This window comes from Pseudophryne corroboree, chromosome 10 (assembly GCF_028390025.1).
Source record: "Pseudophryne corroboree isolate aPseCor3 chromosome 10, aPseCor3.hap2, whole genome shotgun sequence".
NCBI lineage: Eukaryota > Metazoa > Chordata > Amphibia > Anura > Myobatrachidae > Pseudophryne > Pseudophryne corroboree.
In genome coordinates, this window is record NC_086453.1 from 113,934,285 (window position 1) to 113,960,136 (window position 25,852).

The 25,852-nt window shown below is 43.6% G+C and overlaps 1 long non-coding RNA gene and 1 pseudogene across 1 annotated transcript in view; one reads left to right on the forward strand and one right to left on the reverse strand.

Moving 5' to 3' along the window:
- Positions 1-25,852, reverse strand: part of LOC134965071 (uncharacterized) — a 122,267-nt gene that overhangs the window by 53,980 nt on the left and 42,435 nt on the right. The gene's annotated exons all lie outside the window — the stretch shown is intronic.
- LOC134968247 (5S ribosomal RNA) lies at positions 3,861-3,979 on the forward strand (annotated as a pseudogene).

A 25,852-nucleotide genomic window follows, 5' to 3' on the forward strand; every position in this document is an offset into this window, starting at 1 on the left:
CTCATCAACAAGGTGTACAAGCAACTAAGTTCTTTCTGGACATGAAAGAAAAAAATGACTTTAATGACTTTCTCTGCGAAATGTTAAACTTTGTACTGAACAAGAACTTCTTTACATTTGGTGATCAATTTTTTCAGCAAATTCGAGGGATAGCGATGGGAGCGGCCTGTGCTCCCACGTATGCTAATCTGTTTCTCGGCTGGTGGGAACAAACCATTGTGTTCAGTGACGAGAATCAGAAATACACACAACATATTTTAAACTGGCTCAGATTCATAGATGATATTCTTGTGATCTGGGACAGTGATGAGCAACTCCTATATGATTTCATCAATTTACTGAATGACAACAATCTTAATATTTTTTTGACCCATACCATAAGCAAAGAAAAGGTTTCCTTTTTAGATCTTAACATCTACAAAAGTGCCAATGGAACCCTGGCCACTGAGCTCTATCGTAAAGAAACAGCAACCAACAGTATCTTGCATCAGACCAGCTCACACTTTCCGCCCACTGTCGAGAATATTCCCAAAGGGGAATTTCTCAGACTCAGACGCAACTGTACAGAAGACAACATATACAAACAGAAAAGTCAGGAACTTGCGAACAGACTCCAAGTACGGGGGTACAGCAAACGTTCCTTGAAGAGAGCTCAGAAAGCTGTTCTCAAAACTAACCGAGATGCCTTAATTTTCCAAGACAAACCAAAGGATGATAAGGATGAAGCCACAATCCGCTTTGTAGGTACCTTCTGTCCAGAATGGCGCCAGATAAAAAATGCAATTTATAAACATCTACCGGTTCTACATCTTGATGCAGATCTGGCACCCTTTTTGGATTCTACGCTCCAAATTAGCTGGAGGCGAGCGAACAACGTGAAGGATATGCTCGTCCAGAGCCACTTTACACGTAATCCCATGAAAACCAGCAATACCACTGGGTCCTTTCCCTGTGGACAGTGTAAAGCCTGTCCTCAGATCCAGATTACAGACAAAGTAACAGATAGATTAGGACGTGACATTCAAATACGACATTTCTTTAACTGCAACACAGAAGGAATGATCTACTGTTTAATTTGCAGCTGCAATCAACGTTATATCGGCATGACCACGAGGAAATTCAAAACCCGAATCTTGGAACACATGGGTACTATCAGGAATGCCTCATCCGATCTTCAGAAAGGCAAAAAATTGACATCGGTAGCCAGACATTTCCATGCTCATCACCATGATTCTCCATGTGAAATGCGGGCATTTGGCTTGGATAGAGTTCACTTAGGCATACGTGGGGGTGACCTAAGTAAGGAACTCATTAAGAAAGAAAGTGAATGGACCTTTAAGCTGGGAGGGCTCAAACCTTTAGGACTAAACGAGTACATCAACTATAATGTATTTCTATGATACTCACATTACCAAACAACATGTTCTTACTCGTTAACCTTACATCATTATTTCCAATGAATCTGCACACGACTCCACAGCACATCTATCTTACTCTCACCTGACCATCCCATAGCACTACCACACAATCCCATTCACTCCTACACACCCTTTTTTTTCCCCTTTCCCCCCCCCCTCCTAACCCCTGCAATACCACTATCATTTTAACATATATTTGACAATATAACTTCATACCTCACTATACCCCAGCTACATATGCACTCTCCACTTTTCTCCTCACTGCACTCTGCTTTACCCATTTCTCATCCCCCCAGTGCTCACTGTCAACCCTCGTCCTGTTCACCATACTGCAAGCAACCTCAACCTTCATTTCTTGGCAATAGTCCATCACCCCTTCCATCCTCTCCTCCGCTTGTCCTTTCCCCCCTCTCCCTGCCACCCCCTTTTCTAACCCATACTATCCCCCTTCCCCCTCATTCCTCCCAGATTCCTTTACTATCAATACATAGGTACCTATTATGAGCTGACACATCCAGCTCCCTCAGGGGAACATTAAAAGGGTTCCCTTAAATTCACCAGTCACAGATCTAAACTGTGTTTACTACTCTTTGCTTCAGAATAATGCCAATCCTAATTAGGTATGAACTGATTGTGTCATATGTACCATCTATTTTTTCAAATTTATTCTCCAGTATTATTCTTAAACAGCTCATTTACCTAGGCATAACATAATATAGTTTCATTAACCCAATCCCCTATTATCATTTACCAGGGCACTCCACAGCACTCGTTCCATTAATTAATTTTTATACTGTCCTAGTTACAGTCCAAGGTAATCTGATTATTTGCAGCCTCAAATCAGGCTACACATCTATTCTTTCAACCCAGCACGTGGTCCCTAGTCAAGTTATTATTCCTTAATTAATTTATTAACAAGCCGCGTCTTTCACGCTCTCATTATGTTGATTCTATCAGTACTTACATGTTTGCATAGTTAACTAATCACCTGCAATCACTAATATCTTATTCAGTCTTCATTTCTTTGGTTATTACCTATAATTCGAATATCTATGACCACTAATTTTGGTTGTGTTTTAAAAACCTTTCTTTTTCTTCTTTTAAAAAAATTTCTTTCTTTTACATGTACAACGACATCTCCTGGTAATCAACAACTGATTATGAGCAATTGCAATTTATCCGGAGGATACAAGTCGATCACAGTAGCCAATTAATTAATCAACACATATACGCCTGATTGGATGATCCAGGTTATCCTGCAGTTAAAAGCACCGCCGGGATCCAGTCTTCTACAGGAAGTGACCAAGCCCGGTGTACGGGTGAAACGCGTCTTCCGACTACACAATTTCTCTCTGACTGATAGAAGCCACGGTTTTTCCTCAGCCTCAGTGTACTCAGAATCTCCTCTGACTGTTCCGTCTCCGTTGCAGCAGTGGACGGCTTCCCGCATTTGCGATCGTCCCCGCCAGGCCGGCGGCGCCCTGCGCCCTCTCCTCCCTTACCTATCTAGACACGGGGTCTCCATCAAGCCAGCGGCACCTGCAATCACGGGACGGCTTCACAGGACCACTCAGTGGACGGCTTCCCGCACTTGCGATCGTCCTCGTCAGGCCGGCGGCGCCCGGCGCCCTCTTTTCCATCACCAATCGAGACACCGGGGTCTCTACCAAGCCAGCGGTACCTGCAATCACGGGACGGCCTCACAGGACTACTGTAAGGGTCTTTTCAGCACAATACCCAGCGCGGTAATATCAGCCCCCTTTTTTTCATCTTTGTAATTGCATTTCATCATTTTGAATACAAGATATTTATTAGTAATTAATGACCTGCTATTATTGCACAGTCATTTAATATGCTGGATGTTATAAAATATTTTGTCTGACTAAAGTTAATTCAATGGTTTTCCAGGTTATCAGCTAACCTGTTCCAGCATTACAGTTACATGAACATCCACAATAATTTTTGTACTCTATATCCTGATTTGTTATTTACTGTATATACACAAGGATAATCGCTGGGATTTGATTTAAACCTCTATACACTTGCTGTTTTAAGATATACCACTGTCAAATTTGCTACATTTCCTTGTCATTTTTATTGTCTCCTTCTTACATTCAACATCCTGCAGCTGGATACTTTTTTACAGCCTGCTGGTTACATTGTCATTTCTTTCTATACTTGGGCTTTGTTTTGCGCTCTCTGACACTTTGTGTCTTGCAAATTTCTGAATATCAATATTATCTCTATCTCCAGCAGTTTTATCTATTTTCATTCATCTCTGTATTTCGTGGACTCTCACCATTGATTCAGGGCCAAGCACCTGTCTAACATTGGCAGCAGATCCATCTGGCTTCCTCTACCTCTAATATCTGTCTTAAATAACTATGTAATTTCGTGGACTCTCATCAGTGATTCCAGAGCTTCCAATTATTGTTCAAATTCCTCTACTATCATACCACACTGGAAACGCCCGAAGCCGTCTGATCTCGGAAGCTAATCAGTGTCGGGCTGGGTCAGTACTCAAATGGGCGACCATTGAGGAATACTCAGTTTAGTAGAGCCCATTGGTCTAGCCCTATAGTGTCTAACACTGACAGATGATTCGCACTGCCACCTTACTTTCCACCCTTTATTATCGATAAGATTAACCAGCATCTGGACTGTTGTATTTATTTTGAATTTGACACTGACAAGGAACAGGTTGTAATGTGGTAGAACGTGCCGTTTAAAAATCTAAACAATTTGTTTATAAACACTCAATCTCCTCTATCAGTCAGAATTTAGTTTTCATTGTGTATCAAGTACTTTGTACTATCTGAATATATTATCATCTTCTTTGATCATTATCTTCTTCATGAACCATTTGTTATCTTAATCTTGTTGAATTATTAAAAATTTACACTTTTAATCTATTCTGACTATTATTTAAAATTCATTTCAAGTCAAAGAGTGCGCCCACAAAAGAGTCTTCTTTTCTCCGTAATTTCTCATGTTCTTATACTGACTCAGGGTGCACCACCAAGCAATATTAGAATTAGAAAACATTGTTTTCTGGTATTATTTATTTTGGTTCTAAAACATCATTTATCTATACTCATTATATCCTGTGCGGTAGTCCCTCCTTCCTTCGTAGATGGATGGATAGTATACTTTATGGATGACAAGTGACGACACAGAGGTAGGTACACAGCAGTGACCTACCGTACTGCTTTATACAGTATACTGGACCTGGTGGACACTGTCAGCAAACTGCTAAACTAGTCTAAAAAAAAAGGCACCACAGGTATACAATGTAGATGGATGGATAGTATACTTTATGGACGACGAGTGACGACACAGAGGTAGGTACACAGCAGTGGCCTACCGTACTGCTATATACAGTATACTGGACCTGGTGGACACTGTCAGCAAACTGCTAAACTAGTCTAAAGAAAAGGCACCACAGGTATACAATGTAGATGGATGGATAGTATACTTTATGGATGACGAGTGACAACACAGAGGTAGGTACACAGCAGTGGCCTACCGTACTGCTATATACAGTATACTGGACCTGGTGGACACTGTCAGCAAACTGCTAAACTAGTCTAAAAAAAAGGCACCACAGGTATACAATGTAGATGGATGGATACTAGTATACTTAATGGATGATGAGTGATGACACAGAGGTAGGTACACAGCAGTGGCCTACCGTACTGCTATATACAGTATACTGGACCTGGTGGACACTGTCAGCAAACTGCTAAACTAGTCTAAAAAAAAGGCACCACAGGTATACAATGTAGATGGATGGATACTAGTATACTTAATGGATGACGAGTGACGACACAGAGGTAGGTACAGCAGTGGCCTACCGTACTGCTATATATAGTATACTGGACCTGGTGGACACTGTCAGCAAACTGCTAAACTAAAATGCACCACAGGTATAGGAATGTAGATGGATAGTATACTTAATGGATGACGACACAGAGGTAGGTACAGCAGTGCACTCTGCACTGTACTCCTCCTATATATAATATTAATTATACTGGTGGTCCCCAGTCCCCACAATAAAGCAGCACACTGTGAGCACAGACATGGAGTGTTTTTCAGGCAGACAAACGTATACTGGTGGTCACTGTCAGCAAAACTCTGCACTGTACTCCTGCTATAGATGCTCCCCAGTCCTTACAATTAAGCAGTGTGAGCACTCATCACAGATATATCATGCAGCACACTGAGCACAGAGATATGGTATGGAGCGTTTTTTCAGGAAGTGAACGGATAAAAACTAAACTCTGCACTGTACTCCTCCTAACAGCTGCTCCCCAATCCTCCCCACAATTATAGTAATAAACAAGCACAAGCAATCAAATCAACTGTCTTCTACTAAACGGAGAGGACGCCAGCCACGTCCTCTCCCTATCATCTCCAATGCACGTGTGAAAATGGTGGCGACGCGCGGCTGCTTATAGAATCTGAATCTCGCGAGAATCCGACAGCGGGATGATGACGTTCGGGCGCGCTCGGGTTAACCGAGCCATACGGGAGAATCCGAGTATGGCTCGGACCCGTGTAAAAAAGGTAAAGCTCGGGGGGGGTTCGGTTTATTGGAAACCGAACCCGCTCATCACTAGAAATTTATAAGGTACCATCACTTTATCCTTTTTACATAAAAGAGAGCTCCTATCCAATCTGAGAACTTTTTCTTTAATGCTAAGGAGATTCTTATAGTCATAACCCCTCTCCATGAATTTTTGTACTGTCTCATCCAATTGCTTACGTACTATTTCAGGGTCAGAATTAATCCTACGTACTCTTACCATCTGCGAGTAAGGGAGCCCTAACTTAAGTTCACGTGGATGATTGCTGTTAATATGTAGGATTGTATAGCGGTCAGTCGGTTTATTATAGACCGATGTAGCTAAACCATCACCTATACGAGTGATCTGAACGTCAAGAAAATGAATCTGGGATTGGCTCATCTCAAGGGTTAATTTAACCGGACTCGTAGATTCATTATGATGTTTAATTAATGACCTAAGGTTTTCCTCTGGGCCCTGCCAAATCAGAAACAGATCATCTATATAACGCATATAGCTGAGAATCTGTGCCTTAACATCAGGATTGGTAAAGAAAAGATCCTGCTCGATCTCAAACATATAACAGTTCGAGTATATATATATAAATACGAGATTTGTGGTAAGATCTTACCGTTGTTAAATCTCTTTCTGCGAGGTACACTGGGTTCCACAAGGATTAACATCGGGGTGTAGAGTAGGATCTTGATCCGAGGCACCAACAGGCTCAAAGCTTTGACTGTTCCCAAGATGCACAGCGCCGTCTCCTCTATAACCCCACCTCCATGCACAGGATCTTAGTTTCGTTAACCAGCCCAATGCATTAGCAGGTACTAGAGACGACAATCGCTCGTAGCCAATTACACCACACACTCACCACAGGAGAGGGGGTCAGCGGCTATGCCACATCAACCCAAAGAAGCAAAGTGCGTTAGGGTGGGCGCCTTGTGGAGCCCAGTGTACCTTGCAGAAAGAGATTTAACAATGGTAAATTCTTACCATAAATCTCGTTTTCTGCTGTGGTGTTCACTGGGCTCCACAAGGATTAACATTGGGGATGTCCTAAAACAGTTCCTTATGGGAGGGGATGCACTGTAGCGGGCACAAGAACCCGGCGTCTAAAGGAAGCATCCTGGGAGGCGGAAGTATCAAAGGCATAGAACATTATAATCATGTTCCCTGAAGACCATGTAGCCACCTTGCACAATTGTTTACGGGTCGCACCACGGTGGGCCGCCCAAGAAGGTCCAACCGACCGAGTAGAATGGGCTTTGATGGTAGCAGAAGCTGGATGACCAGCCTGTACATAAGCATGTGCAATCACCATTCTAATCCATCTGGTCAGGGTCTGCGTCTGCTTGGAAGCAGGCCAACCACGTTTGTGAAAACCAAACAGTACAAACAAAGAATCAGATTTCCTGATAGAGGGTGTTCTCTTCACATAGATACGGAGAGCCCGTACCACATCCAAAGACCGCTTTTTGGAAGACAACTCAGGAGAATTAAAGGCCGGAACCAAAATCTCCTGGTTAAGGTGGAAGGAAGACACCACCTTGGGTAAATAATAGAGATGTGCACCGGACATTTTTCGGGTTTTGCGATTTGGTTTTGGATTCGGTTCCACGGCCGTGTTTTGGACGCGTTTTGGCAAAACCTCCCTGAAATTTTTTTGTTGGATTCGGGTGTTTTTTTTCAAAAAACCCCTCAAAAACAGCTTAAATCATAGAATTTGTGGGTAATTTTGATCCTATAGTATTATGAACCTCAATAACCACAATTTCCACTCATTTCCAGTCTATTCTGAACACCTCGCACCTCACAATGCTATATTTAGTCCTAAAATTTCCACCAAGGTCGTTGGATGACTAAGCAAAGCGACCCAAGAGGGCGGCACAAACACCTGGCCCATCTAGGAGTGGCATTGCAGTGTCACACAGGATGGCACTTAAAAAAATTGGCCCCAAACAGCACATGATGCAAAGAAAAGAGAAAAAGAGGTGCACTGTGGTTGCTGGACGGCTAAGCTAAGCGACACAAACACCTCAATATCACAGGAATTATTCATATTAAACAATGGTATTATTGCTCCAAATCACTGGAATAAAATGACAAAATCACTGGAATTATTTGTTCTAATCAATGGTATTATTGGTCCAAATCACTGGAAGAAAATGACAAAATCACTGGAATTATTCGTTCTAATCAATGGTATTATTGGTCCAAATCACTGGAAGAAAAGACAAAATCACAGGAATTATTCGTTCTAATCAATGGTATTATTGGTCCAAATCACTGGAAGAAAATGACAAAATCACTGGAATTATTTGTTCTAATCAATGGTATTATTGGTCCAAATCACTGGAAGAAAATGACAAAATCACTGCAATTATTCGTTCTAATCAATGGTATTATTGGTCCAAATCACTGGAAGAAAATGGAATGGATGGATACTTGCAGTGACACAGAGCTGCAAGATACAGCAATGGCCTACTGTACAACTATATACTGTTAGTCACCAAAATGCTGCACTGTAATACTAGAAGCTATAGAAAAGTATATATATTATTGTGTATATCAGTACAGACAGAGCGGTGTAACTGTGACCCATGTGTCCTGACAAGCAGTATAGAAGCTATAGAAAAGTATATATAATATTACTGTATATCAGTACAGAGCGGTGTAACTGTGACCCATGTGTCCTGATAAGCAGCATAGAAGCTATAGAAAAGTATATATATTATTGTATATATCAGTACAGAGCGCTGTAACTGTGACCCATGTGTCCTGACAAGCAGTATAGAAGCTATAGAAAAGTATATATAATATTACTGTATATCAGTACAGAGCAGTGTAACTGTGACACATGTGTCCTCACAAGCAGTATAGAAGCTATAGAAAAGTATATATATTATTGTATATATCAGTACAGAGCGGTGTAACTGTGATCTATGTGTCCTGACAAGCAGTATAGAAGCTATAGAAAAGTATATATAATATTACTGTATATCAGTACAGAGCAGTGTAACTGTGACACATGTGTTCTGACAAGCAGTATAGAAGCTATAGAAAAGTATATATATTATTGTATATATCAGTACAGAGCAGTGTAACTGTGACCCATGTGTTCTGACAAGCAGTATAGAAGCTATAGAAAAGTATATATAATATTACTGTATATCAGTACAGAGCAGTGTAACTGTGACATGTGTTCTGACAAGCAGTATAGAAGCTATAGAAAAGTATATATATTATTGTATATATCAGTACAGAGCTGTGTAACTGTGACCCATGTGTGTCCTGACAAGCAGTATAGAAGCTATAGAAAAGTATATATTATATACTGGTGGTCCCCAGTCCCCACAATGCAGCACACTGATCAGATATTTGCAGCACACTGGGCACAGATATGGAGCGTTTTCAGGCAGAGAACGTAGATATTTTCAGCACACTGAGCACAGATTATTTGCAGCACACTGAGCACAGATATTTTCAGCACACTGAGCACAGATTACGGAGCTTTTCAGGGAGAGAACGCTGCCACGTCCTCTCTGTTCAATCGCCAAAGTAAGAGTGAAAATGGCGGCGACGTGCGGCTCCTTATATAGAATACGAATCTCATGAGAATCCGACAGCGGGATGATGACGTTCGGGCGCGTTCTGGTTAACCGAGCAAGGCGGGAAGATCCGAGGCTGCCTCGGAACCGTGTAAAATGGGTGAAGTTCAGGGGGGTTCGGATCCCGAGGAACCGAACCCGCTCATCTCTAGTAAATATCCCGGTTGCGTTCTAAGAACCACCCAGTCACAATGAAAAATCAAATGGGGGGACTTACAGGATAAGGCACCCAAGTCCGAGACCCTTCTAGCTGAAGCAATAGCCAGCAAAAATAGCACCTTAAGTGAAAGCCACTTAAGGTCAGCAGAGGCAAGAGGTTCAAATGGAGACTCTTGCAAGGCCTCCAGTACCACTGACAGATCCCAAGGGGCCACAAGAGGTACATAAGAAGGCTGAGTCCGCAACACGCCCTGAGCAAATGTATGAACATCAGGAAGGGCAGCAATCTTTCTCTGAAACCAAACCGACAAGGCAGAAATGTGAACCTTGAGGGAGGCCAGACGCAGGCCTAAGTCCAGGTCCTGTTGTAGGAAGGCCAACAGTTTGACCGTGCTAAACTTGAAAACGTCATGATTGTGAGACACACACCAAGTAAAGTAAGCATTCCAGACCCTATAGTAAATCCAAGCAGAAGCCGGTTTACGGGCCTTCAACATAGTTTGAACGAACGCCTCAGAAAAACCCTTGGCCCTCAGGACGGAAGCTTCCAGAGCCATGCCGTCAAAGCCAGATGGCCAAATCCTGGTAAACACAAGGGCCCTGAACGAGGAGGTCTGGTTGTTGTGGAAGTAGAAGGGGACGATCTAGCGAGAGGCCCTGTAGATCAGAGAACCAGTGCCATCTGGGCCACGCTGGAGCGATCAGAAGTAGGTTTCCTCCTTATTACTCTGGGCAGGAGTGACACCGGAGGGAACACATACGGCAGCCGAAAGTTCCATGGAATTGACAGAGCATCCACGAACGCTGTGTGAGGATCCCTTGTCCTTGCTCCGAAGACCGGAACCTTGTGATTTTGTAGAGATGCCATCAGGTCCACATCTGGAAGGCCCCACTTGTCCATGAGAAGTTGAAACACCTCTGAATGGAGGCTCCATTCTCCAACGTGTTCGTCCTGACGACTGAGAAAGTCCACTTTCCAGTTTAGGACCGTCGGAATGAACATTGCGGATATGGCCGGCAGATGGCATTCTGCCCACTGAAGAATCCGTGATACTTCCCTCATTGCCATGCGGCTTCGAGTGCTGCCTTGATGATTGATGTACGCCACTGTGGTGGCGTTGTCCGATTGTACTTGAACAGGTCTGTTCTGTATTAGATGCTGGGTCATTGTCAACGCATTGAACACCGCCTGCAGTTCCAGAATATTTATTGGGAGTAGAGACTCCTCCTTGGTCCACCGACCCTGAAGAGAGTGTTGTTCCAACCTCTCAGACTGGCATCCATCGTCAGCAGGACCCAGTTGGATATCCAGAAGGGACGCCCCTGCTCAATCGTTGGTCCTGAAGCCACCAACTCAGTGACAGGCGGACCTCCGGAAACAAGGAGATCATGTGAGAACTGATCCGGTGAGGCAGGCCGTCCGACTTGGTCAGAATTAACTTCTGCAGAGGGCGAGAATGGAATTGAGCATACTCCACCATGTTGAAAGCCAACACCATGAGACCTAGCACTTGCATTGCTGAATGTATCGACACTTGCGGATGAGATAGGAAGCATCGAATCATGTCCTGAAGCTTCAGGACTTTCTCCTGAGACAAGAACAACCATTGGTTGTGAGTGTCCAACAACGCTCCCAGGTGTACCATGCTCCGAGCAGGAACCAGGGGGGATTTCTTCCAGTTGATCAGCCACCCGTGGGCTTTCATGAACTGGACAGTCAAATCTAGATGACCAAGGCGAAGTTCTGGGGAATTTGCCAGGATCAATAAATCGTCCGATTATGGTAGTATCCTGTCCCCTTGATGGCAGAGTGTAGCCATCATGACGCCATTACTTTGGCGAAAACTCCGGGAGCCATTTTCAAACCAAAGGGTAACACCCAAAATTGGTAATGAAGATTGCCCACCGCAAACCTGAGGTACTGCTGATGAGACACTGCAATAGGAATATGCAGGTAGGCATCCTGTATGTCCAGGGAGACCATATAGTCCCCAGGCTCCAAGGCCAGAACAATAGAGCGCAGAGTTTCCATACGAAACTTGGAGACCCGCACATACTTGTTCAAGGACTTCAGATTGAGAATGGGCCGTGAGGACCCGTTCGGTTTTGGGACTAGAAACAGCGGTGAATAGTACCCCTTGCCTCTCTGAGCCAGAGGCACCTGTACTACCACTTCTGTGGACAGGAGGGAATGTACCACCGAATGCAGAGTGTTTGTCTTTGTCGGGTCCAGAGGAACATCTGTCAGGCAAAATCGATGAGGGGGATGATTCTTGAAGGATACGGCGTAACCTCGAGTGACGACTTCCCTTACCCAGGCATCGGAAGTGATCTTCAACCATTCCTGGGCAAAACCTAGAAGTCGGCCCCCCACCCTGGGATCCCCCAGAAGGAGAACAAAATTTAGGAGTGATTAACACCCCAGCTCCTGGCGCAAATATAATTAGGTATGTAGTTAGTTTATTCGGTACACCAGCTGCACACACTAAAGCAGGGCTGGCCAAACCAGTCCTCGAGATCTACCAACAGTACACATTTTCCAGACCACCTAGCTGGTGCACAGGTGTAGTCATTACTAATTAAGATGTGCTGCATTCATTCCTAACTGACAATTCTACAGATCTCCAGGAGGCCTGGAAAACATGAACTGTTGGTAGATCTCGAGGACCGGTTTGGCTAGCCCTGCACTAAAGGATTGGCAATATCCTCAAGGAAGCACAAGAAAAAAGAAAAAACTAGTGTATTGCGCTTGGTGCACTGATAATCTAAATTTTGGTAAATGGATAAACAAATAAATAGCACTATTTAATTGTGTGTCTGTTTTACTTCAATTAACACACATGGAACTTGCTTTCATAAAAACCAACTAGAATATTTTAATAGCATTTTACATACATAGATCATAAATACCAATATTGGATATATTAAAAATCAATAAACTAAAACACACTGAAAGAATGCGTTTAAATTGTCTAGAACACAGATTAAATAAGTGTCCATAAGTAGTAACAAGTGGACGGCAACAATGTATCGTGTGAGTGCTACACAAGCATGCCTCATCAATTTACAACAGCTGCTGGAGCCTACTGATTTGTGTCTAATATCTCTAATCCTCTTGCTACTGGCGTCCCAGTGTAGAGGAATATTACTTGCAATATATTTACCCGGACAGCGGGATTCTCCACATGTAGCGTATATTACCAAGAGGATATCCTTAAGGCATGCAGCCACAACGTCCGCCGCTAGCACTGTTCTTAGTGCAGTAAGGATCTCTGTCCTGGCGGGCGGATAAGGATCCTTCAGGTGTCAACAATCTGCGGGTTGATTCAGGTAATAGTTCGATTTTGCAGGGAGAAAACCTAAGACATGAAGCCACAGCGTCTTGCCGCTAGCACTATCCGTGGTACAGGAGAAGTCTCTGTCCTGGCAAAGCGGGTGGGCGCTTACGTGGCCGTTGTTCCGATCAGCAAGTATCTGTACTATGGTTACCTCCACAGGGATGACCGTCGGCACCAAGCACAGATTGTAGGCACCGGTGTTTGCACTCAGGTCAATGTTGCCGTCAGTGTGAAAAGCGGGGAGATGACGTCAACGCGTTTCGTCCCGTCACAGCTCGGGACTTCCTCAAGACTATAGGGCTTACTCCATCTTAGCCCTTATATAGCTCCCCATCAGAGCCGCCTCCATTATAATTAAAAGATAAGCGACATCAGTGTGCTGACACTCTAACACTGATTACTTAACAATGCACTACAAAGGCTACAAAAAGCAAGTTCCATGTATTAAGCTGATAATATCTGTCGTTAAATATATATGTATATATATAGCAACGAACCCATAATAAATTTGTATCCTCAGGATTAGACATGAAATAAAGAATTAATAATAAAATTAAAATTAAGACTAGTAATTAAACCAAAAATAAACTAGAATGAAAAATAATAATAAAATTCGTTTCGATATTACGCACATTGATAATAGTATAGTAATAATACACTGATAAAGTTATGTGAAATATCACTATAATCTTAAAACTAAATATAAAAATATAAAAATATATAATATTAATAACATAACCATATTAGTACTAATATTCCCTAAAATGACCCCCTACTAATATAGCTCCCTATACTTAATCCAAACAGGTGTAGTCAATAGCTTCGTTGAGCCCTTTTGGACACAAGGTATCTAATTTAAAAATCCATGCGGACTCACCTATACATAGCTGGCGAAATCTATTCCCCCCCCCCTTCTAGTGTGACAATACTGTTCCACTACCAGTAAGGACAACCCCTTAGGGTCCCCGTTGTGATATCTGGTAAAATGTCGGGAGACATTGTGTTTAATAGATTTATTGATAATATTACACCTATGTTCTCTAAAGCGACTTTTAACAGATCTAATAGTCCTGCCAACATACTGTAGTTGGCAGGGACACTGGAGAACATATACAGAATATGTAGATTCACAGTTAAGATACTGTTTAATAGGAAAACTGACCCCACTGCTATTGGAGATAACATTAGTTGATCCGTTTCTCATGTAGCTACATGTGAGGCAAATTGATTTATTACATCTATAGCTCCCTAATGGTCTAGATGGCAACCAAGATTTAGGAACTTCTTTACCATATGTGGGTTTCGCCAATCTCAGGTCGCTAGGCGCTAATAAATTCCCTAGATTAGTATTCTTCTTATAAATTATCCTTGGTTTAGCGCCAATAGGTTTATTTAGTAGCGGATCCTGTTTTAGAATTTCAAAATTATTATTCATAATTCTTCTTATTCTACTGGATTTTGAATTGTACTTTGATATGAACTTAACCTCTTCTAGTAAGTTAGGATCACAATTCAACGTTGCTGGTTCAGTGACCACCGGGGGATCAAATGAATCATCAATCCGTGTGGTTTTACTCTGAGGATCTAGTGACTTTAATGGTAAAATTGACAGCATAGCTTCCTCAAGTAACTTATGAGGATAGCCTCTTCTTTCAAAATGACTGACCATAGTCCTGGATTGTTCGGCAAAGTCTTCGTCTCGTGTACAGTTTCTTCTTATACGCATTAATTGGTTTTTAGGTATGTTATTAATCCATGGTTTAAAATGGGCACTTTCATAATGTAAGTAGTTACTAGTCCCTGCTGGTTTATTATAATTATTGGATATAATAACATCATCTTTGACTGAGAAAGTCACATCCAGATAATTAATTGTATTGTAATCAAAAGTATGCGTAAACGTAAGATTATAAGTGTTATTATTTAAAAAATTAACAAAATCCTGTGCTAATGTGGAACCCCCTTTCCAAATAATAAAGAAATCGTCGATATACCGGCCATAGAGGACCAGGTTTTCTCTATATGGGCCTCTCCATATATACTCCTCCTCGAAGCGGCCCATATAGAGATTCGCAAAACTCGGTGCAAACCTGGTCCCCATGGCCGTACCTTGTGCCTGTAAATAATAAGTGTCCCCAAATAAAAAATAATTGTGAGTAAGAATGAACAGGATGGACTGAATTATAAACTCACGTCGCTCAATTGACAAATTATGATCTTTCGTTAGATAATAATTAGCTGCATCAATACCAGCTGTATGCGGGATATTAGTATAAAGAGCCTGGACATCAAGGGTGAGAAAGCCCCACCCTTCAGTCCAGGACCTCCCCACCGCTTTTTGCAAGATATGTTTAGTATCCTTAATATGTGACTGTAAATTGGCAACATGATTTTGTAAGTGTACATCCACAAAATGTGACAAACTAGATGTGAGGGAACCAACACCTGAAATTATGGGACGCCCAGGAGGTGATATAAGTGTCTTATGAATTTTGGGTAGGTGATAAAAAATAGGAGTGACAGGGTGTGTACATACTAAAAAATAAAATTCATCATCTGTAATGGCTTTCTCATTTTTTAGCAAAATCTAACATATTTCTATATTCTCTCTGAAAAGAGTCAATAGGATTACCTTGTAGGGAGGTATAATATTGAGTATCATGTAGTTGCCTATTAGCCTCCAAAATATAATCCTCTCTGTTCTGTACAATAATCCCCCCTCCCTTATCTGCCCGTCTAATGACGAGGGAGAGGGTTTCCCTTAGTTCCTTCAGAGCTAACCTCTCCTTTTTGGATAGATTATGATTATAATTAAAGTGTAAATTTTGTTTTTTCCCAGCGTTGCTACATAATGATTTAAAATCGCTCAGAGTTTTATTGTAAAAGATAGTGATAGCTGGGCTTTTATGTTCAAGAGGAAAGAATTGGGATCTCCTTTTGAATCTAGATGGACAAGATGTTTCTTTTACTGTGTTGATATCAAATAATTTTACTTCTTCTCGAGATTCACTTAATAGTTGCTCTAAACAATGTAATCCTTCTCTATTTGAATCATCGAGAATAATAGGTACTTCAATCGACTCATGGTCAGTAGAATTTTTATTATTAAGTCTTTTAGCAGCGAAGTAATATTCCTCTACACTGGGACGCCAGTAGCAAGAGGATTAGAGATATTAGACACAAATCAGTAGGCTCCAGCAGCTGTTGTAAATTGATGAGGCATGCTTGTGTAGCACTCACACGATACATTGTTGCCGTCCACTTGTTACTACTTATGGACACTATTATTTAATCTGTGTTCTAGACCATAGGTTCTCGAATTCGATCCTCAGGACCCCACACAGTGCATGTTTTGCAGGTAACCCAGCAGATGCACAGGTGAATTAATTACTCACTGACACATTTTTAAAGGTCTGCAGGTGGCGTTAATTATTTCACTTGTGATTCTGTGAGGAGACCTGTAAAACATGCACCGTGTGGGGTCCTGAGGACCGAGTTTGAGAACCTGTGTTCTAGACAATTTAAACGCATTCTTTCAGTGTGTTTTAGTTTATTGATTTTTAATATATCCAATATTGGTATTTATGATCTATGTAAGTAAAATGCTTTTAAAATATTCTAGTTGGTTTTTATGAAAGCAAGTTCCATGTGTGTTAATTGAAGTAAAACAGACACACAATTAAATAGTGCTATTTATTTGTTTATCCATTTACCAAAATTTAGATTATCAGTGCACCAAGCGCAATACACTAGTTTTTTCTTTTTTCCCCCAGAAGGAGGCCCGCCCTGTCATGCGGCAGGCTTGTCAGTTTTGGAAGCAGGTTGATGGGCAGCCCAGGCTCGCTTCGGTCTGGGCTTGGCAGGTCTGGAAGCACGAGCTTGCTTTGGGTATGCCTGACCTTCTGCTTTACCTGGAGGACGAAAGGGCCGAGGGAAAGTACTTTTAGCCTTCTGCGTGGAAGGAGCCGTACTAGGTAGGCAAGCTGTTTTAGCAGTAGCCAGATCAGCCACAATCTTATTGAGGTCTTCTCCAAAGAGAATGTCTCCCTTGAAAGGAAGCACCTCCAGGGTTTTCTTGGAATCCATATCCACCGACCAGGATCTCAACCAAAGGATACGTCTGGGCAAGACGGACGTAGTAGCAGCCTTGGCCGCCAGCACCCCCGGCATCGGAGGCCTCCTCCTTAAGGTACAGAGAATCCGTGGCAATATATGAGAAACATTGTCGAGCATGCTCAGATGCATTGGAAGGCAGTTCCGCCTCTAGCTCCAGAGCCCACACCTCAACAGCTTCAGCAGCCCAAGTTGCTGCAATGGTTGGCCTATGCACAGACCCCGTTAGGATGTAAATCGCTTTCAAACAACCCTCCACACATCTATCCGTCGGTTCCTTCAGAGAGGTGACGGTAGTTACTGGCAGAGCAGAGGAAACTACCATGCGTGCCACATGAGAATCTACAGGCGGAGACATTTCCCAAATTTTACATAGCTCCGCAGAGAGAGGATAGCGCGCCAACTGTCTCTTATGCGGTGTGAATTTCGTTCCCGGATTTCCCAAGATTCCTGACGTATGTCAGCCAGGTGTTGAGAATGAGGTAAAACTTGTTTAACCACCTTCTTTCGTTTAAATCTGTCCAGATTTCTAGAGACAGCCGCAGGCTCAGGTTCATCAGAGACCTGGAGAATGAGCCTGATAGCCTCAATCAAATCAGGGACATCCACCATTGACTTCCCTTCCCCATCAAAAGCATCTGAGTCAGTGTCTGTGGGGTCGGTATATGCACCATCCTCCTCAGAGGATGTGTCCGGGATAGCAGTGGATTGTGAAGAGGTAATGGCCCTTTTAGAAGACGTCTTATTATTTATTTATTACCAGTTATTTATATAGCGCACACATATTCCGCAGCGCTTTACAGAGAATATTTGCCCATTCACATCAGTCCCTGCCCCAGTGGAGCTTACAATCTATATTCCTATCACATGTACACACAGACACATTCACACTAGGGTTAATATTTGTTGGGAGCCAATTAACCTACCAGTATATTTTTGGATTGTGGGAGGAAACCGGAGTACCCGGAGGAAACCCACGCAAGTACGGGGAGAATATACAAACTCCGCACAGTTAGGGCCATGGTGGGAATCGAACCCATGACCTCAGTGCTGTGAGGCAGTAATGCTAACCATTACACCATCCGTACTGCCCAACGTCTTAGTCTTAGGTGGGCGAGAGTGAGATTTAGATTTAGTCAGTGACCGGTTCAATTGCTGTAACTGAGTGGAGATTTGATCTGCCCATGGCGGATTAATTGCAGGGACCATAAACTGCTGCATTGGCACAGGTGGTCCCACAGGTGGAGCCAGTTTAGTTACTAGCGTGTTTAACAGCGTAGAAAAGGTAGCCCAAGGTGGGTCATTTGTTGCCCCCGGTGCTACAGACCCACTGGGGGGTAAAGAACCCCCTGAACCTGAACTCTCTGCTGCCAAATTTTCCTCCAAAATGTCCGCGGCATCACCACCACGCAATGTGGGAGAAGCCCCGTCTCCATTGCCTTGTGTAGCTGACATAATAAGAAACACAATATTGGGCAACCTGGAACAATTCTTAGCAGCAATATACCTAGCAAGAGCTCCCGGTGTAGTGTGTCTAACTTATGTGTTCAGCACAAACTGGGAATCCAAGAGATATATGGTGACTCTAAATCACAAAGAAAAATACACAGTAAGTATATCTTGTGAAATACCTATATTTAGAAAACCTGACACACTTAGCCCCTCAGGTTACAGAATATAGGAGTAGCACGCTGAGTGAAATACCCGATATGGCAGCCACACAGCAGCTACATGCACACACACATATATAGTCACAAGTGTACCAAGCAGAAATTATACACCATAAAACTGCACTTGACTAGCAATACAAAGTAATACTCATTATAGCTATATATGTAAACAGTAGATATAACAAAGCACAGTAGATACTGGATGTATATCACAGGGTGTTTGTACCACACAGCCCTGAATGTATGCACTCTTTCTTAACTAACACTCTCCCTTGACAGGTAGAATACTTAAGTGTCATGTAAAATGCACAGCGCTGGCAAGCAGGCGGCTTTACAGAGGAGGATTTGCCCCAGCAGTCCCAGGTACAGCGCAGCTCCGTTGTGATGGCGGCTGACAGGGAGTGAGGGAGAGATATGCAGCTCCAGGGCGGGAGCATTCACTGAAATGGCGCCCTGGGGCTGGGGGGAGGGGCTACAGGTTAGGCCTTATCCCCCTGCTGGCTTTCCCACCGGGCGCTGCGGGCTTGATTAAAATGGGGTTTTTATGAGAGCAAAACCCCATCTGTACCCTGTGTCCCAGTGACTAGTGGAATGGCTGCCCCTTACAGTGTCCACGCCAGCGTGCGCGGCCCGCCTCCCATGGCCAAGTCGGTTCGCAGTTAACAGCGGGCCAAAGAGACCCCTTACCTCCCCTTGTGCCTGCGGCCACGCGATCCTGGAGGGCAGCGGCGGGTATGTGTGACTAACAGAAGGACACCGGAGCCTCCGCTGTAGTTACCCGGCAACAACGGCACGGGAGTATACAGCGCCGCTGGGGGAGTGATGAAGCTGCAGCAAAGGATGTCTTATATGATATGCATAAAAGCTGCGGCCTTTGAAGTCTTCAAAAGTTCTATAATATGGGCTGCAATGGCAGCCCCCCTGTTGATTGCCTGCTTACTGCATGGCACCAACTTACAAACTGAGCTCCTGTGCACGGAGGCGGGGTTATAGAGGAGGCGGCGCTGTGCATCTTGGGAACAGTCAAAGCTTTGAGCCTGTTGGTGCCTCAGATCAAGATCCTACTCTACACCCCGATGTTAATCCTTGTGGAGCCCAGTGTACCCCGCAGCAGAAAAAATTATATAAATATTCTGTATAAAAACTTAAAATCAAAGCAGAATAATGACAGTACAATTTTTTTTTATTTCAAAGTCTACATTCAGACCTCTTGGCCATTCTGTTTTTATTAGAATGTAATTACTATTAACACAATCACCAATAGAACATTCATAAATTGCATATAGTACCCCTTAAAAATAAGGGTACATGTGGCTTACATAACCCCCCCCCCCCAACAAAAAACCAAAACAACAACAAAAAAACAGTGAATTTATAGTTTGTTAAAACAGAGATGTCAAGAGATATGGGTATGGTACCAGGGGTGGAAGTTTTCTGGGTTGTAATACACAAGAGGTTTTTTATTTTGTTAACAAGAGATAGCAGAATGATTCTTAATTGGAGGCAAAGCAAAAAAGAGCAAGTAACCTTGCCAAATCTATACTACTACTACCGCTACTTCTAATACTACTGCTGCTACTTCTAATACTACTACCGCTACTGCTACTTCTAATACTACTGCTGCTACTTCTAATACTACTACCTCTACTGCTACTTCTAATACTACTGCTGCTACTTCTAATTAGAGATGAGCGGGTTCGGTTTCTTTGAATCCGAACCCGCACTAACTTCACTTTTTTTTCCACGGGTCCGAGCGACTCGGATCTTCCCGCCTTGCTCGGTTAACCCGAGCGCGCCCGAACGTCATCATGACGCTGTCGGATTCTCGCGAGGCTCGGATTCTATCGCGAGACTCGGATTCTATATAAGGAGCCGCGCGTCGCCGCCATTTTCACTCGTGCATTGAGATTGATAGGGAGAGGACGTGTCTGGCGTCCTCTCCATTAGAATAGAGATAGATAGATTAGATAGAGAGAGATTGTGCAGAGTCGCAGACAGAGTTAGTTTACCACAGTCAGTGACCAGTGCAGTTGCTAGTTAACTTTTATTTAATATAATATATCCGTTCACTTCTCTCTGCTATATCCGTTCTCTGCCTGAAAAAAAAAACGATACACAGCACAGTCAGTCACACAGTGTGACTCAGTCTGTGTGCACTCAGCTCAGCCCAGTGTGCTGCACAGTCATCAATGTATAAATTAAAAGCTTATAATTAATTGTGGGGGAGACTGGGGAGCACTGCAGGTTGTTAGCAGGAGCCAGGAGTACAATTATATTAATTAACAGTGCACACTTTTGCTGCAGGAGTGGTGACCAGTGCCTGACCACCAGTATAGTATTGTTGTATACTACTAATATCTCTTTAAATATCAACCAGTCTATATTAGCAGCAGACACAGTACAGTGCGGTAGTTCACGGCTGTGGCTACCTCTGTGTCGGCACACGGCAGGCAGTCCGTCCGACCAGAATTGTATTATTTATTATTATATACCTACCACCTAACCGTGGTTTTTTTTTCATTCTTTATACCGTCATAGTGTCATCCTAATTGTTACGAGTATACTACTATCTCTTTATCAACCAGTGTACAGTGCGGTAGTTCACGGCTGTGGCTACCTCTGTGTCGGCACACGGCAGGCAGTCCGTCCGACCAGAATTGTATTATTTATTATTATATACCTACCACCTAACCGTGGTTTTTTTTTCATTCTTTATACCGTCATAGTGTCATCCTAATTGTTACGAGTATACTACTATCTCTTTATCAACCAGTGTACAGTGCGGTAGTTCACGGCTGTGGCTACCTCTGTGTCGGCACACGGCAGGCAGTCCGTCCGACCAGAATTGTATTATTTATTATTATATACCTACCACCTAACCGTGGTTTTTTTTTCATTCTTTATACCGTCATAGTGTCATCCTAATTGTTACGAGTATACTACTATCTCTTTATCAACCAGTGTACAGTGCGGTAGTTCACGGCTGTGGCTACCTCTGTGTCGGCACACGGCAGGCAGTCCGTCCGACCAGAATTGTATTATTTATTATTATATACCTACCACCTAACCGTGGTTTTTTTTTCATTCTTTATACCGTCATAGTGTCATCCTAATTGTTACGAGTATACTACTATCTCTTTATCAACCAGTGTACAGTGCGGTAGTTCACGGCTGTGGCTACCTCTGTGTCGGCACACGGCAGGCAGTCCGTCCGACCAGAATTGTATTATTTATTATTATATACCTACCACCTAACCGTGGTTTTTTTTTCATTCTTTATACCGTCATAGTGTCATCCTAATTGTTACGAGTATACTACTATCTCTTTATCAACCAGTGTACAGTGCGGTAGTTCACGGCTGTGGCTACCTCTGTGTCGGCACACGGCAGGCAGTCCGTCCGACCAGAATTGTATTATTTATTATTATATACCTACCACCTAACCGTGGTTTTTTTTTCATTCTTTATACCGTCATAGTGTCATCCTAATTGTTACGAGTATACTACTATCTCTTTATCAACCAGTGTACAGTGCGGTAGTTCACGGCTGTGGCTACCTCTGTGTCGGCACACGGCAGGCAGTCCGTCCGACCAGAATTGTATTATTTATTATTATATACCTACCACCTAACCGTGGTTTTTTTTTCATTCTTTATACCGTCATAGTGTCATCCTAATTGTTACGAGTATACTACTATCTCTTTATCAACCAGTGTACAGTGCGGTAGTTCACGGCTGTGGCTACCTCTGTGTCGGCAGTCGGCAGGCAGTCCGTCCATCCATAATTGTATTATTATTATAATATATACCACCTAACCGTGGTTTTTTTTTCATTCTTTATACCGTCATAGTGTCATACTAGTTGTTACGAGTATACTACTATCTCTTTATCAACCAGTGTACAGTGCGGTAGTTCACGGCTGTGGCTACCTCTGTGTCGGCAGTCGGCAGGCAGTCCGTCCATCCATAATTGTATTATTATTATAATATATACCACCTAACCGTGGTTTTTTTTTCATTCTTTATACCGTCGTCATAGTGTCATACTAGTTGTTACGAGTATACTACTATCTCTTTATCAACCAGTGTACAGTGCGGTAGTTCACGGCTGTGGCTACCTCTGTGTCGGCAGTCGGCAGGCAGTCCGTCCATCCATAATTGTATTATTATTATAATATATACCACCTAACCGTGGTTTTTTTATACCACCTAACCGTGGCAGTCCGTCCATAATTGTATACTAGTATCCAATCCATCCATCTCCATTGTTTACCTGAGGTGCCTTTTAGTTCTGCCTATAAAATATGGAGAACAAAAAAGTTGAGGTTCCAAAATTAGGGAAAGATCAAGATCCACTTCCACCTCGTGCTGAAGCTGCTGCCACTAGTCATGGCCGAGACGATGAAATGCCAGCAACGTCGTCTGCCAAGGCCGATGCCCAATGTCATAGTACAGAGCATGTCAAATCCAAAACACCAAATATCAGAAAAAAAAGGACTCCAAAACCTAAAATAAAATTGTCGGAGGAGAAGCGTAAACTTGCCAATATGCCATTTACCACACGGAGTGGCAAGGAACGGCTGAGGCCCTGGCCTATGTTCATGGCTAGTGGTTCAGCTTCACATGAGGATGGAAGCACTCAGCCTCTCGCTAGAAAACTGAAAAGACTCAAGCTGGCAAAAGCACCGCAAAGAACTGTGCGTTCTTTGAAATCCCAAATCCACAAGGAGAGTCCAATTGTGTCGTTTGCGATGCCTGACCTTCCCAACACTGGACGTGAAGAGCATGCGCCTTCCACTATTTGCATGCCCCCTGCAAGTGCTGGAAGGAGCACCCGCAGTCCAGTTCCTGATAGTCAGATTGAAGATGTCAGTGTTGAAGTACACCAGGATGAGGAGGATATGGGTGTTGCTGGCGCTGGGGAGGAAATTGACCAGGAGGATTCTGATGGTGAGGTGGTTTGTTTAAGTCAGGCACCCGGGGAGACACCTGTTGTCCGTGGGAGGAATATGGCCGTTGACATGCCAGGTGAAAATACCAAAAAAATCAGCTCTTCGGTGTGGAGGTATTTCACCAGAAATGCGGACAACAGGTGTCAAGCCGTGTGTTCCCTTTGTCAAGCTGTAATAAGTAGGGGTAAGGACGTTAACCACCTCGGAACATCCTCCCTTATACGTCACCTGCAGCGCATTCATAATAAGTCAGTGACAAGTTCAAAAACTTTGGGTGACAGCGGAAGCAGTCCACTGACCAGTAAATCCCTTCCTCTTGTAACCAAGCTCACGCAAACCACCCCACCAACTCCCTCAGTGTCAATTTCCTCCTTCCCCAGGAATGCCAATAGTCCTGCAGGCCATGTCACTGGCAAGTCTGACGAGTCCTCTCCTGCCTGGGATTCCTCCGATGCATCCTTGCGTGTAACGCCTACTGCTGCTGGCGCTGCTGTTGTTGCCGCTGGGAGTCGATGGTCATCCCAGAGGGGAAGTCGTAAGCCCACTTGTACTACTTCCAGTAAGCAATTGACTGTTCAACAGTCCTTTGCGAGGAAGATGAAATATCACAGCAGTCATCCTACTGCAAAGCGGATAACTGAGTCCTTGACAACTATGTTGGTGTTAGACGTGCGTCCGGTATCCGCCGTTAGTTCACAGGGAACTAGACAATTTATTGAGGCAGTGTGCCCCCGTTACCAAATACCATCTAGGTTCCACTTCTCTAGGCAGGCGATACCGAGAATGTACACGGACGTCAGAAAAAGACTCACCAGTGTCCTAAAAAATGCAGTTGTACCCAATGTCCACTTAACCACGGACATGTGGACAAGTGGAGCAGGGCAGGGTCAGGACTATATGACTGTGACAGCCCACTGGGTAGATGTATGGACTCCCGCCGCAAGAACAGCAGCGGCGGCACCAGTAGCAGCATCTCGCAAACGCCAACTCTTTCCTAGGCAGGCTACGCTTTGTATCACCGCTTTCCAGAATACGCACACAGCTGAAAACCTCTTACGGCAACTGAGGAAGATCATCGCGGAATGGCTTACCCCAATTGGACTCTCCTGTGGATTTGTGGCATCGGACAACGCCAGCAATATTGTGTGTGCATTAAATATGGGCAAATTCCAGCACGTCCCATGTTTTGCACATACCTTGAATTTGGTGGTGCAGAATTTTTTAAAAAACGACAGGGGCGTGCAAGAGATGCTGTCGGTGGCCAGAAAAATTGCGGGACACTTTCGGCGTACAGGCACCACGTACAGAAGACTGGAGCACCACCAAAAACTACTGAACCTGCCCTGCCATCATCTGAAGCAAGAAGTGGTAACGAGGTGGAATTCAACCCTCTATATGCTTCAGAGGTTGGAGGAGCAGCAAAAGGCCATTCAAGCCTATACAATTGAGCACGATATAGGAGATGGAATGCACCTGTCTCAAGTGCAGTGGAGAATGATTTCAACGTTGTGCAAGGTTCTGATGCCCTTTGAACTTGCCACACGTGAAGTCAGTTCAGACACTGCCAGCCTGAGTCAGGTCATTCCCCTCATCAGGCTTTTGCAGAAGAAGCTGGAGGCATTGAAGAAGGAGCTAACACGGAGCGATTCTGCTAGGCATGTGGGACTTGTGGATGCAGCCCTTAATTCGCTTAACAAGGATTCACGGGTGGTCAATCTGTTGAAATCAGAGCACTACATTTTGGCCACCGTGCTCGATCCTAGATTTAAAGCCTACCTTGGATCTCTCTTTCCGGCAGACACAGGTCTGCTGGGGTTGAAAGACCTGCTGGTGACAAAATTGTCAAGTCAAGCGGAACGCGACCTGTCAACATCTCCTCCTTCACATTCTCCCGCAACTGGGGGTGCGAGGAAAAGGCTCAGAATTCCGAGCCCACCCGCTGGCGGTGATGCAGGGCAGTCTGGAGCGACTGCTGATGCTGACATCTGGTCCGGACTGAAGGACCTGACAACGATTACGGACATGT